We start from the raw sequence: 14,106 nt of genomic DNA, 5'->3' as shown, positions 1-14,106 counted from the left end.
CTCATTGTCAGGAAGCTCAGTGTTGTCATACATATGCCATGTTCTCTGATAATTGTATCAGAAACAAAGCTGACATTTTGATTGTCATCTTATTAGCTTCTCAGCCACTCTAGATTTTAAACTTGGGCAAGGAAACACAACATAATTGCTTGGCTCTCCACAGACTCTAACATAAACTGTCTTACAGAGATGCAGTAATCTTCAGCATATTGGCTGTAGAAGGATCCCAGACTTCCCCAAATGTCAACATCTGAGGATTGAATAGAGACCTCTGTGATTGAATAGTGACCTCTGGGCAGTTTCATGTTCAGCAATGTGCTGAGAAGAGATGCCTGCTTTGAAAGTTTGGGTTCATCTAATGCTCCACCGCCAGGGAATGTCTGTATTGTGTAGTCAAATAGGCAATTTGGACTGGGTACTGGAGAAAACTTTCTGTCTTGGGTTTGTTGCTGTCTCCAGCTGAATGCTCCTGGGAAACTCGGTTTCTTTGATTATAACCTACGCCCACTGGACTTTTTAAAGGTTTTATGCACTGTTTTATACTCACAGTCTGTGTACAGTGATAATGAACTCTGGCCTAGTTGGCATGCTATTCAATTATTGATGCCACACAGTCTCCCATTCCTTTCTGATTAGAAATTCAGTCAGAAACCAAAATGAAAATTTCCCACCAATCACATGAATAAAAATCAGAAAAAGGTAGAGTATCATATCTGCCAATTCCAAAACAAGGATGTTGTAGAGCTATTTCTCAAGTTAGGAGGCACCCCTAGTCATCTTTGAAATATTCCTTAACTGTGAAATTTTATTGAAATATTTAAAGCAGCTTTTTAATTTTGTGTGATTAAAAAAGCAATGTATATGTACTGAAATCAGACACTATATTAGCATGAAGCAAATAGAGAATCAGCAATCCTACCACACAGATAGTCACTGATAGTATTGATGCACTTTTTTGTACTTCTTTGCTATGCACACACATGCTCACTTTGGAGGGCTTATTGCATAGAGACAATTTTGTAACCTGTTTTTTTCTGTGACCTAATTTTAATGTTTATCCTGATAGACAACCTCAAGCACATTTCTGTGTATCAAGATAAAGCTGGAAATAGGCAACCGCAGAATTAATGTTTTCTGAAAAGAGGCTCAGCCTCTGGTGTTTGATGAAGCTCACTCACAGTGTGTGGTGACAGGGGAGCTAAGTCTCTGGATGAGAATCACTGAAGCAAATACCAATTTGGACAAGATAGATAAAGGGATGTTGTAAGAGGGACTGCCCTCTCAAAGATAATTAAATCTTTCTAGAGGTTAATCTGGCCAACCAGCATAATACCTGGAGATGAAAAACCTTTCTTTCATTGTCACCGGACAGCTGTCAAACACAAGTGATAAGAAAGTGGAGAAAACGAGTGATAATTGGAGCTTGAGGATCTGTGTTATAAGTTTCAGTGACAGTGTTGGCATTACCCTAGAACTCTCTTGTCAGCAAATGAGATCTTCTTGTGCACACACCAATCAATTTCCTTCCTGTAGCCTTCATCCTAATCAGGGCTGTAGCACAAGGCTAAAATCACAAGGCTCTGGCTGCTTCAGAACCCTGCCTAAATTGTACAGTAGTGTTAGCAATACGAGTTAGAAACCATCCAAGACAGAGGGGGATTTTCATGAATAGACCATGGTTCCTTTTGCCCTTAACTGCTAAGTGATATAATAAAAGGAATATAGTAAAACACACATAATTATTTTGTGAAAACAGGATCAGTTATGTTTGTTCTGATTCCTTAGAAGTACGTAAAGTAACTGGAGGCTTGACTGAAATGTGTTTTTTACTTTCTAAAAGGATGTCTTTTATCTCAAAATAAATGGAACAATTGCTTTTAAGTGACATTTTAACTATAAATACAACATGCACTTGGTAAAATTTTAAACTGTGGGAGGGTATAAAATTAAAAGTAATTCTAAACCCTCCTCAGCGATTTCAAGGAGCTGTCAATAGGTAAGCCCTATTTTTCTCATGTATCTTTTTATTTTCTTACAAGATTGTATTTAAATACAAGTTAGTTAAAATATAGTGTAGTATTGGTCTCAGGAGTAGAATATAATGATTCATGACTTACATTCAACATCCAGTGCTCAACCCAACAAGTGCCCTCCTGTTTAATGCCCATCATCCATAATGTCCATCCCCCCCACCTCCCCTCCAGCAAACCTCAGTTCTCTGTATTTAGGAGTCTCTTATGATTTGTCTCTTTCTCTGCTTTTATCTTTACTTTTTCCTTCCCTTCTCCTATGTTCTTCTGGTTTGTTACTTAAACTCCACATATGAGTAAAATCATGGTATTTTTCTTTCTGACTGATTTTTTCACTTAGTGTAATATGCTCAGGTTCCATCTATGTCATTGCAAATGGCAAGATTTCATTCTTTTTGATGGCTGAGAAATATTCCTCTGTGTGTGTGTGTGTGTGTACAGATACTTTTTCTTTATCCATTTATCAGTCAATGGACATAAGGACATTTGGGTTCTTTCCATAATTTGGCTATTGTTGATAGTGCTGCTATAAACATTGGTATGCATATACCCCTTCAAATCAGTATGTTTATCCATGGATGAATGTCTAGCACTACAGTTGCTGGGTCATAAGGTAGTTTTGTCTTTAACTTTCTGAGGAACATCCATACTGTTTTCCAGAATGGCTGCACCAGTTTGCATTCCCACCAACAGTGCAAGAGGGTTCTCCTTTCTCCATATCCTTTCCAACATCTCTTGTTTCCTGAGTTGTTAATTTGTTATTCTGATAGGTATGAGGCAATATCTCCATGTGATTTTGATTTGTATTTCCCTGATAAGTGATGTTGATCATTTATTCATGTGTCTGTTAGCCATTTGTATGTCATCTTTGAAGAAGTATCCCTTCATGTGTTTTGCCCATTTCTTAACTGGATTATTTATTTTTTGGGTGTTGAGTTTGATAGGTTCTTTATAGATCTTGGATGTTAGCTCTTTATCCAATATGTTATTTGCAAATATATCCTCCCATTCCATTGGTTGCTTGTAAGTTTTGCTTATTGTTTTCTTTACTTTGCAGAAGCTTTTTATCTTGATGAGGTCCCAGTAGTTCATTTTTGCTTTTGTTTCCCTTGCCTCCAGAGATGTGTCTAGTAAGAAGTTGCAGCCCCTCTGGAAAACTGTGGAGGTTCCTCAAAAAATTAACAATAGAACCCCCCTAGGACCCAGGAATAGCACTGCTAGGAATTTACCCAAGGGATACAGGAGTGCTGATGCATAGGGGCACATGTACCCCAATGGTCATAGCAGCACTCTCAATAACCAAAACATGGAAAGAGCCTAAGTGTCCGTCAATGGACGAATGGATCAAAAAGATGTGGTTTATCTATACCATGGAATACTACATGGCAATGAGAAAGAATGAAATCTGGCCATGTGTAGCAACATGGATGGACCTTGCGGGTGTTATGCTGAGTGAAATAAGTCAGGCAGAGAAGGACAGATACCATATGTTTGCACGTACAGGAGGATTAGGAGGAACTTAACGGAGGACCATGGGGGAGAAGAAGGGGCGGAAATGAGGGGGAGAGGGAGGGAGGCAAAGTATGAGAGACTCTTGAATGCTGAGAACAAACTGAGGACTGATGGGTGTGTGGGGGGGGAGATGGGCATGGAGGAGGGCACTTGTGAGGATGAGCACTGGGTGTTATATGGAAACCAACTGGACAATAAACTATTAAAAAGTTGCTGTGGCCAAGATCAAAGAGGTTTGCTGCCTGTATTTTCCTCTAGGATTTTAATGGTTTCCTGTCTCACATTTAAGTCTTTCATCCATTTTGAATTTATTTTTGTGCATGGTGTAAGGAAGTGGTCCAGTTTCCTTATTATGTTGCTGTCCACTTTTCCCAGCACAATTTGTTGAAGAGACTTTTTTTCCCCCATTGGATATTCTGTGTTGAAGATAAGTTGACCATATAGTTGTGGGTCCATTTCTGGGTCTTCTATTTCTGTTCCATTGATCTATCTGTCTGTTTTTGTGCCAGTACCATACTGTCTTGATGATTATAGCTTTTTAATACAGCTTGAAGTCTGGAATTGTGATGCCTCTGACTTTGCTTTTCTTGCTCAAAATTACTTTAGCTATTTGGTATCTTTTCTGGTTCCATACAAATTTTAGGATTGTTTGTTCTAGCTCTGTGAAGAATGCTGGTGTTTTGTTAGGGATTGTGTCGAATGTGTAGATTGCTTTGGGTAGTATCGACATTGTTAACAATATTTGTTTTTTCCAATCCATGGACATGGAATGTTTTTCCATTTCTTTGTGTATTCTTCTTTATCTTTCATAAGCTTTCTATAGTGGTCAGCATACAGATCTTTCACTTCTTTGGTTAGGTTTATTCTTAGGTATCTTACATTTTTTTGTGCAGTCCTAAATGGGTTTGATTCCTTAATTTATATTTGTGCTGCTTCATTATTGGTGTACAGAAATGCAGCCAATATTTGTACATTGATTTTATAACCTGAACTTTGCTGAGTTGATCTCCGTTCCAGCAGTTCTTTGGTGGAGTCTTTTGGGTTTTCCACAGAGTATCATGTTGTCTGTAAATAGTGAAAATTTGACTTCTTCCTTGTCAATTTAGATGCCTTTTATTTCCTTTTGTTGTGTGCTTGCTGAGGCTAGGACTTAAAGTGCTATGGTGAAAGTGGTGAGAGTGGATATCCCTGTCGTGTTCCTGACCTTCGGGGAAAAAGTTCTCACTTTCTCCCCACTGAGGATGATACTAGCTGTGGGTTTTTTGTATATGGCCTTTATGATGTTTAGGTATATTTTTTCATCCCTACTTTCTTGAGGGGTTTACCAAGAAAGGAGGTCTTATTTTGTCAAATGCTTTTTCTGCATCTATTGAATCATTCTTCTTTCATTTAATTTTTTTCCTTTTTAAAAAAGTTTATTGTCAAGTTGGTTTCCATATAATACCCAGTGCTCATCCCAACAAGTGCCCTCCTCCATGCCCATCACCCCCCTTCCCCTTTCCCCCACCCCCATTAGCCCTCAGTTTGTTCTCAGCATTCAACAGTCTCTCATGGTTTGCCTCCCTCCCTCTCCCCCACTATTTTTCCCCTTCTTCTCCCCCATGGTCCTCCTATACGTGTAAACGTATGATATTTGTCCTTCTCTGCCTGACTTATTTCTCTCAGCATAACACCCTTAAGGTCCATCCATGTTGCTACACATGGCCAGATTTCATTCTTTCTCATTGCCATGTAGTATTCCATTGTATAGATAAACCACATCTTCTTGAACCACTTAGGCTCTTTCCATAATTTGGCTATTGTTGAGAGTGCTGCTATGAACATTGGGGTACATGTGCTCCTATGCATCAGCATTTCTGTATCCCTTGGGTAAATTCCTAGCAGTGCTATTCCTGGGTCCTAGGGGAGTTCTATTGTTAATTTTTTGAGGAACCTCCACACTGTTTTCCAGAGGAACTGCACCAGTTCACATTCTCACCAACAGTGTAGGAGGTTGCCCATTTCTCCACATCCTTGCCAGCATCTAGAGTCTCCTGATTTGTTCATTTTAGCCACTCTGACTGGCGAGAGTTGGTATCGCAGTGTGGTTTTTATCTGCATTTCCCTGATGAGACACTGAGCATTGTTTCATGTGTTTGTTGGCCATCTGGATGTCCTCTTTGGAGAAGTGTCCATGTCTTCTGTCCATGTCTTCACTGGATTATTTGTTTTTCGGGTGTGGAGTTTGGTGAGTTCCATATAGATACTGGATACTAGCCCTTTATCTGATATGTCATTTGTAACTATCTTTTCCCATTCCGTCGCTTGGATATTAGTTTTATTCCTTTGCCATGCAGAAGCTTTTTATCTTGATGAGGTCCCAATAGTTCATTTTTGCTCTTGATTCCCTTGCCTTTGGGGATGTGTCAAGTAAGAAATTGCTGTGGTTAAGGTAAAGGAGGTTGTTTCCTGCTTTCACCTAGGGTTTTGATGGTTTCCTGTCTCACATTCAGGTCCTTTATCCATTTTGAGTTTATTTTTGTGTATGGTGTGAGAAAATGCTGTAGTTTCATTCTTCTGCATGTTGCTGTCCAGTTCACCCAGCACCATCTGTTAAAGAGGCTGTCTTTTTTCCATTGGATATTCTTTCCTGCTTTGTCAAAGATTAGTTGGCTGTATACTTTTAGGTCCAATTCTGAGTTCTCTATTCTATTCCATTGGCCTACATGTCTGTTTTTGTGCCAATACCATACTGTCTTGATGATGACAGCTTTGTAGTAGTGGCTACAGTCGGGAATTGTGATGCCTCCCATTTTGGTTTGCTTTAAGATTACTTTGGCTATATGGGGTCTTTTGTGGTTCCATACAAATTTTAGGATAGTATGTTCTAGCTTTGAGAAAAATGCTGTTGCAATTTTGAAACGTTTTTGAAAAGCATGGAATATTTTTCCATTTCTTTATGTCTTCCTCAATTTCCTTCATAAGGTTTCTATAATTTTCATCATATAGATCTTTTATATCTCTGGCTAAGTTTATTCCTAGGTATTTTATGGTTTTTTGTACAATTGTGAATAGGATCAGTTTCTTGATTTCTCTTTCTATTGCTTCATTATTGGTGTATAAAAATGCAACCAATTTCTGTATGTTGATTTTTGTACCCTGCAGCTTTGCTGAATTCATGGATCAGTTTTAGTAGGCTTCTGGTGGAGTCTGTCGGGTTTTCTATGTAGAGTATCATGTCTGCGAAAAGTGAAAGTATGACTTCTTTGCCAATTCTGATGCCTTTGATTTCCTTTTGTTGTCTGATGGCCGATGCTAGGACTTCCAGCACTATGTTAAGCAACAGTGGTGAGAGTGGACATCCCTGTCGTGCTCCTGATCTGAGGGGGAAAACTCTCAGTTTTTCCCCATTGAGGATGATGTTAGTTAGGGCTTCTCATAGATGACTTTTAGGATGTTTAAGTAAGTTCCTTCTATCCTGACTTTCTCGAGGGTCTTTATTAAGAAGGGATACTGTGTTTTGTCAAATGCTTTTTCTGCATCTATTGACAGGATCATATAGCTTTTATCTTTTTTTGTTGTTAATGTGATCACATTGATTGATTTGCGACTATTGAACCAGCCCTGTAACCCAGGAATGAATCCTACTTGATGATGGTGGATAATTCTTTTTATGTGCTGTTGCATTTGATTTGCAAGTATCCTGTTGAGGATTTTTGCATCCATATTCATCAGGGGTATAGGCCTATAGTTCTCTTTGTTTGCTGGTTCTCTGTCTGGCTTGGGAATCAAAGTTATTCTGGCTTCATAGAATGAGTCTAGAAGTTTTCCTTCGATTTCTATTTTTTTGAATAGCTTGAGAAGAATGGATATTAACTCTGATTTAAATGTCTGTTCAAATTCCCCAGGGAAGCCATCTGGCCCAGAGCTCTTATTTGTTGGGAGAATTTTGATAACTATTTCAATTTTTTCACTAGTTATGCATCTGTTCAGATTTTCTCTCTTCCGTGTAAATTTTAGTATTGAATGTGTGTTAAGGAATTTGTCCATGTCTTCTAAGTTGTTCAATTTGTTGGCATATAAATTTTCATAGTATTCCCTGATAATTGCTTGTATTTCTGAGGGGTTGGTTGTAATAAGTCCGTTTTCATTCATGATTTTGTCTATTTGGGTGCTCTCTTTTCTTTTTGAGAAGCCTTGCTAGAGGTTTGTCAATTTTTTTTTTTTTTAAAACCAACTCTTGGTTTCATTGATCTGTTCAACTGTTTTTTTGGATTCTATATTTATTTCGGTCTTGATTTTTATTATTTCTCTTCTGGGTTTTGGGTGCTCTTGCTGCTCTCCTTCTAGTTCCTTTAGGTGCGCTGTTAGATTTTGTACTTGCGGGTTTTTTTTGTTGTTGTTTTTTTTTTTAATTTCTTGAAATAGGCCTGGAGTGCAATGTACTTTCCTCTTAGGACTGCCTTTGCAGCATCACATAGAGTTTGGATTGTTGTATTTTATTTTCATTTGTTTCCATATTTTTTTTTTAATTTCTTCTCTAAGTGCCTGATTAGACCATTCTTTCTTTAGTAGGGTGTTCTGTAAACTCCATGTTTTTGGAGGTTTTCCAGACTTTTTCCTGTGCTTGATTTCAAATTTTATGGCATTGTGATCTGAAAGAGTGCATGGTATGATCTCAATTCTTTTATATTTATTGAGGGCTGCTTTATGATCCAGTATGTGATCTCTCTTAGAGAATGTGCCATGCGCACTTGAAAGGAAGTGAATTCCATGCCCTCAGGATGTAGAGTTCTAAATATATCTGTCAAATCCATCTGGTCCAATGTGTCATTCAAGTCCATTGTTTCTTTACTGATTTTCTGTCTAGTTGATCTATCCAGTGCTGTAAAGTTCCCTGCTATTAGCACATTCTAATCCATAAGATTGTTTCTGTTTGTGATTGTTTTGTGTATTTGGGTGCTCCCGTATTTGATGCATAGACATTTATAATTGTTCTTCCTGATGGATAGACCCTGTAATTATTATATAAAGCCCTTTCCATCCCTTGTTACTGCCTCTGCTTTGAAGTCTAGTTTGTCTGATATAAGTATAGCTACTCCAGCTTTCTTTTGGCTTCCAGTAGCATGATAGATATTTCTCTATCCCCTTACTTTTAATCTGAATGTGTCCTCAGGTCTAAAATGAGTTTCTTGTAGACAGCAAAGAGATGGATTTTGTATTTTTATACATTCTGCTATGCTATGTCTTTTTAGTGGAGCATTTAATCCATTTACATTCAATGTTATTATTGAAAAATATGGGTTTAGAGGCGTTGTGTTCTTTGTAGGGTTCATGCTTGTGGTGGTGTCTCTGGTACTTTGTGTTCCTTGCAACATTTCCCTCATAGAGTCCCCCTTAGCATTTCTTGTAGGGCTGGGTTAGTGGTGATGAATTCTTTGTTTTTGTTTATTTGGGAAGACTTTTATATCTCCTTCTATTCTGAATGACAGGCTTGCTGGATAGAGGATTCTTGGCTGCATATTTTTACTGTTCATCACATTGAAGACTTCCTGCCATTCCTTTCTAGCCTGCCAAGTTTCAGTAGATAGGTCTGTCACCACTCTGATAGGTTTCCCTTTGTATGTTAGGGCCCTTTTATCCCTAGCTGCTTTCAAAATTCTCTCTTTGTCCTTATATTTTGCCAGTTTCACTATGATATGTTGTGTAGAAGATCGATTCAAGTTATTGTCTGAGGGAAGTTCTCTGTGCCTCTTGGATTTCAATGTCTGCTTCCTTCCCCAGATTGGTGAAGTTCTCAGCTATAATTTGTTCAAGGACTCCTTCAGCACCTTTCCCTCTCTCTTCCTCTTCTGGAATTTCTGTGATACAAACGTTGTTCCATTTGATTGTATCACTGAGCTCTCGAAGTCTCCTTTCGTGTTCCTAAATGAGTTTATTTTTCTCTTTCTCAGCTTCCTCTTTTTCTATAATTGTGTCTTCTAATTCACCTATTCTCCTCTCTGCCTCTTCAATCCGTGCATTGGACTCCTCCATTTTATTATGCATCTCATTTATAGCATTTTAAACCTCATTGCAACTATTTTTTAGGCTCCATAGTCTTTGTAGCAATAGTTTCTCGGATGTCTTCCATGCCTTTTTCAAACCCAGCGATTAATTCTATGACTATTGTTTTAAATTCTTGTTCAGTTCCATTGCTTACCTGTTTTGTGCAGTTCTTTAGCTGTCATTTCTTCCTGGAATTTCTCTAGAAGAGTTTTTCGGTTTCATCATTTTGGTTAGATTTCTATCTCTAGTTTAAAATGTTTAAAAAAGTTTTATTTCTGAGAGAGAGAGAGACAGCGTGAGCAGGGGAGGGTCAGAGAGAGAGAGGGAGACACAGAATCCGATTCAGTCTCCAGGCTCTGAGCTAGCTGCCAGCACTGAGCCCGAAGCGGGGCTCAAACCCACAAACTGCGAGATCATGACTTGAGCCAAGGCTGGAACCCTAACCAACTGAGCCACCCAGGCGCCTCTCTATTTCTTGTTAGTTTTAAAAGCTTGTTATGCACTCTGCACCTGCGACTACTGCTGTATTAAAGAAGGGTCTTTGATTGTCCAGGGCCTGTCTGTTCAGGAAGTGTTCTTTGAATGGTGTCTCTTGGTCTCTCTTGTTGAGACTTTATTTTATTTCCCTACTTGCAGTGGTATTTGGGACTCTCCACCATGTGTACTTTGGCTTGTTTCTCAAGGCAGCCACTATAAGGTTTTCTCAGTAGACTCTGTCTCCTTTTCTTCCCAAACTCCTGGATTCTGTAAGGGTTCCTACGGCTTCAGGCCTTCTCAGTTGGAGAGATGCGGGTGAGTAAAGTGTACGGAGCTCCCTACTTCTCCGCCGTTTTGCCTCTGCCTATTCTTTATTTTTTAAATGAAGTGTATCATATTGATTGATTGACTAATAGTGAACCATCACTTGATAGTGGTCACTGATTCTTTTAATGTACTGTTGGATGGTATCTTTAGTATTGAGAATTTTTGCATCCATGTTCATCAGGAATATTGGCCTCCAATCAAAGTGGAGTCTTTGGTTTAGGAATTAGGGTAATGTTGGCCTCATATACTGAGTTTAGATGTTTTCCTTCCATTTTAATTTTTTTGGAATAGTTTGAGAAGAATAGGTATTAGTATTAACTTTTCTTTAAATGTTTGGTAGAATTGCCTGGAAAGCCATCTAGCCCTAGATAAATGATTGTTGGAATATTTTTGAATAGTGATTCAATTTTTTTATTGGTTATAGGTCTGTTCAGATTTTCTATTTCTGTTTTGGTAGTTTGTTTCTAGGAATTTATCCATTTCTTCCAGATTTCCCAATTTGTTAGCATATGAAAGCTCATAATATGCTTTTATAATTGTATTTCTTCAGTGTTAATTGTGATCCCTCTTTTTTCATTTGTGATTTTATTTATTTGGGTCCTTTCTCTTTTTATAAGTCTGGCTAAGGGTTTTATCTATTTTGTTAATTTTTTCAAAGCGCATCCATTAGCTTCATTGATCTGTTCCACTGTTTTTAAAATTTCTATATCCATGATTGCTGCTCTAATCTTTATTATTTCCCTTCTTGTGCTAGTTTTCTGCTTTATTTGCTGTTATTTTTCCAGCTCCTTTAGGTGTAAGGTTAGGTTCTGTACTTGAGACTTTTCTTCCTTCTTGAGGAGGGCCAGAATTGCCATATACTTCCCCATATGACAACTTTTGCTACACTGGAAAGGTTTTCGATTGTTGTTTTCATTTTCATTTGCTTCCATGCATTTTTGAAATTCTTTAATTTTCTGGTTAACTCATTCATTCTTTCATAGGTTAACTCATTCATTATAACCTCTATAAATTGGTGGTCTTTACAAATTTTTTCTTGTGATTGACTTCAAGTTTCATAGTGTGCTCTGAAAATATGCATGGTGTGATCTCAGTCTTTTTGCATTGGTTGAGGCCTGATTTGTGGCCCAGTATGTGATCTGTTTTGGAGAATGTTCCATGTGCATCGAAGAATGTGTATTCTGCTTTTGGATGAAATGTTCTGAATATGTTGTTAAGTACATCTGGTCCAATGTGTCCTTCAAAGCCATTGTTTCCTTGTTGATCTGCTAAGATGATCTGTCTATTGCTGTAAATGAGGTGTTATAGTCCCCTACTGTTACTATATTATCCTCAGTGTGTTTGTTAATAATTGATTTATATATTTGGGTTTTTTTCAAGTTAGGGGCATATATATTTACAATTGTTAGATTTTCTTGTTGGGTAGACCTCATTTTTATGATACAATGCCCTTCATCTCTTATTACAGTCTTTGGTTTAAAATCTAGTTTGTCTAATGTAAGTATGGCTACTCCTGCTTTCTTTTGATGTCCATTAGCATGATAAATTGTTCTCTACTCACTCATTTTCAATATGGAGATGCTTCTGGTTCTAAATGAGCCTCTTGCAAGCAGGATATTGATGGGTCTTTTTTTTTTCTATTCTTATACCCTATGTCTTTTTTTCCTTCTTTCATAGTTTATTGTCAAGTTGGTTTCCATATAACACCCAGTGCTCATCACAACTAGTGCCCCCCTCCATGCTCATTGCCCCCATTCCCCTCTCCTCCACCCCCATCGGCCCTCAGTTTGTTCTCAGTATTCAAGAGTCTCTCATGGTTTGCCTCCCTCCCTCTCCCCAACTATTTTTTCCCTTTCTCCTCCCCCATGGTCCTCTATTAAGTTTCTCCTCTTCCACCTATAAGTGGAAGCATATGGTATCTGTCATTCTCTGCCTGACATATTTTGCTTAGCATAACACCCTCTAGTTCCATTCACATTGCTACAAATAGCCATATTTCATTTTTTCTCATTGCCATGTCGTAGTCCATTGTATAGATAAACCACATCTTCTTGATCCATTTGTCAGTTGATTACCCTATGTCTTTTGATTAGAGCATTTAGTTCATTTACATTCAGAGTAATTATTGATATTAATTTAGTGTCATTGTATTACCTGTAAAGTTGCTCTTCCTGTAGACTGTCTCTGTTCCTTTCTATTCTTTGTTTCTGTTCTCTTTCCTGCTCAGAGGGTCCCCTTTACTAATTCTTGCAGAACTGGTTTAGTGTTGACCAACTCCTTTAATTTTTCTTGTCTTGGAAACTCTTTATCTCTCCTTCTATGCTAAATGACAGCTTTTCTGGGTAAAGTATTCTTGGCTGCATATTTTTTTCCCATTTAGCATGTTGAATATATCACGCCACTCCTTTCTGGCCCGATATGTTTCTGTGGACAAGTCTGCTCCAACTTTGTGTCTACTCTTATAGGTTTAGGACCTTTTGTCCCTAGATGCTGTCAGAATTCTCCTTATCTTTGTTTTTTGAAAGTTTTACTGTGCTATGTCTTGATGTTGACCTGCTTTTGTTGATTTTTAGGGGCATTCTCTGTGCCTCATGGACTTAACTGCTTGTTTTCTTCTCTAGATTAGCAATGTTCTGGGCTATAATTTGTTCAAATAAACCTTCTGTTCCTTTTTTCCCCTCCCTTCTTCTTCTTGAACTGCTATATTATGGGTATTATTGCACTTTATAGAATTGCTTATTTCCTTCAGTCTATAGTTGTGATGTAATAGCTTTTTTTCCCTATGTTTTTCAGCTTCATTGTTTTCCATAATTTTATCTATCACCTTTTAATCCTTTGATTTCTTCCATCCTCATTGTAATTGCATCCAGTCAGTTTTGCGTTTCAGTAATAACATTTTTAATTTTGGCCTGACTAGTTTTTTGGTCTTTGATCTTTGAAACAAGGGTTTCTCTGATATCTTCTATGCTTTTTCAAGCTCAGCTAGTACTCTTAGGACTCTTGTTATAAAGTATTGTTCAGTTATATTACCTATATCTGTTTTGAGTAAATCCATGGTGTGGTTTTTCTTGATCTTTCTTGGGGGGCAGGGCAGAGAATTCCTCTGTCCTATTTTGTCTAGGGTTCTGTCTTGGGTATGTAATGAAATCATTTTGTGTTTCCTACTCCTGAGTATAATGGTATATTAAAAAGGGGTTATACACTGTCAAGGGCCTGGTGCTTCAGGAAGTGTTTCTGTTGTATGCTGTATGCACTCTGCTTTTGTGGTTTGGCTCCTCTTTACCCCAAGTCAGTCCTCTGCAGAATTCCTCCTTGCTTGCAGTGGAGAATGTTTGGACATTTATCTAGATGTCCTTTGATTTGTTGGTTAAAATACACCTGATTTAAAAAAAACAAACAAACAAGAAACCAGTGAACTTATTCCAAAGGGGAGAAAAGGAGGAACAGCAACAACAAAAAAACAAACTAAGTCTGATTCTAAAGAAAAAGAAAGCAAAAAAGAAGACCGGAAAAAAAGGAAAGAAAAAGCCTCATCCAAAAAAAAAAAAAAGCGAGAGAAAAGGAAATAAAAAAACTGTAAGCCTGATACCAAAAAAAACCCTAAAAAACAAAACAACCTGGTCCTGTTTCTGCCAGAACTGAGGCTGACACTTTGCAGCACTCTGTGATCAGTAGACTGGGTGCATGTCACTTTGAGGCAGGGTGGGGGTGAGGGGTGGTTGGGGACGATTTG

The sequence above is a fragment of the Hyaena hyaena genome, unplaced genomic scaffold (genome assembly GCF_003009895.1).
Source record: "Hyaena hyaena isolate Hyena2069 unplaced genomic scaffold, ASM300989v1 scaffold_1802, whole genome shotgun sequence".
NCBI lineage: Eukaryota > Metazoa > Chordata > Mammalia > Carnivora > Hyaenidae > Hyaena > Hyaena hyaena.
This window is presented reverse-complemented; position numbering follows the sequence as displayed.